This window comes from Mesitornis unicolor, unplaced genomic scaffold (assembly GCF_000695765.1).
Source record: "Mesitornis unicolor isolate BGI_N332 unplaced genomic scaffold, ASM69576v1 scaffold43756, whole genome shotgun sequence".
Classification (NCBI taxonomy): Eukaryota; Metazoa; Chordata; class Aves; order Mesitornithiformes; family Mesitornithidae; genus Mesitornis; species Mesitornis unicolor.
The window spans coordinates 390-2,566 of record NW_010193786.1 but is presented as its reverse complement, the minus strand read 5'-3'; the positions used below and the strand labels follow the sequence as shown (position 1 = coordinate 2,566).

At 40.1% G+C, this 2,177-nt stretch overlaps 1 pseudogene across 1 annotated transcript; it reads right to left on the bottom strand.

The window, feature by feature from the left end:
• Window positions 1-978: 978 nt before the first annotated feature.
• Window positions 979-1,322, bottom strand: LOC104543069 (annotated as a pseudogene). The gene has a single exon (XR_728156.1). The product of XR_728156.1 is annotated as a hepatic leukemia factor pseudogene (transcript).
• Between the last annotated feature and the right edge of the window lie 855 nt (window positions 1,323-2,177).

Genomic DNA, 2,177 nt, shown 5'->3' with positions numbered 1-2,177 from the left:
GCAAACGATCAAGCAGAAGTGAGAGGAGTGGTTTCCTGCTCCCAAGAGCACACTTTGCTCTAGCAAACCTTGTGTGAGCAGAAGAGCACAATACATAAGTCACCCTTGGTCTTTTTTTTTTTTAACTTTATTTTTAAAGGGGAAAAAAAAGCAAAGCTCCACATTTTCCAAACTTCAATGTTGACGCTATTCCACTGACAGTGATCTCAGCCACACTGGTGTCAAGCCAGAGCAATTATTCTGGATCTGTACTAGTGTCTCTTAAAGGGATGATTTCAAGTGCTAATAAACTAACAGAAGACTTCCACTGACATCAGACGGGTTTGAATCATGCACTACAACCAGAACTTGGACTCCATGATGTTTTCTTTGCCTACAGCTTAAGGTGACTACAGATGTAATTTATCAACTCGGGTCAAAGTTACACTCAGTTTATGCTAATTTAAGCAAGACCGTAACGCAGTTCCAAAATCTGGTACCTGCACCATGTACTGTGACAAATTTTACTTTGCTCAATTGAGAATAAGATTATAGCCAAAATTTCAAACAGGAAGCACTGCTGCTGAGTTTTAACTTCAAAATAATTACCCAATCCTGCATTCTCACATTGAATATTGGCCAAAGAAATATTCTCTTTCACAGTCCTTTTCCCAGTTCATCTAACACCATGGTATCCATGCACTACTAATCAGTCGGGGTGGGGGTTTATTTCCTAATAGCTAGGCTACTAACAAAGAAAAGATGATAGGCAAGTTTCCTTGGAATTCCCCACAGCTTCCTTATATAATTTAAGGAAAAATCCTGGTGGAGCAACTTAGCAATAACTAGAGCTATTATTTTTATTTCTTGGAGTGAGAGTGACTCTAATCGTATCGGCCCTCTCTAAGCTGCCTATCAACCATACAGGGAGAAGTAATGATTTACTCCTCATGGGGAGGAGGAGGACTCATGCCAAAATCCACAGGAAGTTCTTAGGGCTTATTTACCTGGTCTGACCGGGCTCTGCATGCAGTTCTGCGACACCATGCCTGGATGGACTGAAGTAGAAGCCCTGCTGCTGAGGTCCATGACAGAAGGTGATGCTGAGGTAGCTTGCTGGAGACCTGACTGGTGTGGGCTATGCTCGTGCTGGTTTGGGCTGGGTGGAATGCCATTTTCTGAGAGGAATTCTTCCAGGTCCATGTATTCCAACTGGAAAGTGTCTCCGTCGTATGGCAGTGTCTTGTCCCATAATGTTGGGCCCAAGAAAGCTGACTGAGGAACTGTGGTACTGCTGCTGTCATCGTCTAACTTCTTCTCTTTGTCTTTTTCTTTACCGAATGCTTAAACAAAACACATAATAAAGACTTAAGAGCTGAGCAATTAAAATATAAGCAGCTACTACTACTACTTCTTCAATTATTTCTCCTGCACACTCAGTTGTAAGAAATTAATACTCCCTTCTTAAAAATAACTCCTTTGATGCAATCCATTTGGTAGCAAATTGAAGGCTCGTGCCAACCGAGCACCTGTGTTGAATCCAACCATGTTTTTGAGATTTTCCTCTATTTTTAGTTAACTGCATGCATGGCTTTGAATGTCAAATTCAGTAAGTACTCGACAGATTTAAAAACAAGTATTTCAGTGGAAGCAAACTCGAAGACGTTATGCATTCCGTTGAAAACTGTCTTAACCTAATATCCCCATAATTTATTTTCCTCTCATAAAGTCCCAGTCTTGCTACTCCTTACACAAGGAAAGCAGTCCTCAAATTCAGTACTTCTGAGCATTGTTGTAAGCTGGTAACCCACAACAGTGAATTCTGACAGAATATGTATTTTGATGTGCAGAAGAGCTGATGAAAAATTCAGAAGTAGAACCAAAGCAAAAGAAGTTAAAATGATGCTTCTTACTCATTCCTACAATGTCCAGTAATTTCAACACATGTTTTTGAAGGAAAACATTTGATTTCTGTACAATTTGCAAGAATCTGAACCAATAAAGTTTCCTGTCAGCTACCATACCTTCCTAACATTTTCTTTTTAACCATACCCAACAATCCTGGTGAAATCCCATGAGTCGCTTTGCAACAGAACTCGGGAAGCTGAGGACACAAAAAGCCTCGGCTCTATAAGAGCTTTCACAGGGTTTAGTTTTTTTTAACGTGCGTTTGATTTATTAGAAATATAAGGTACAAT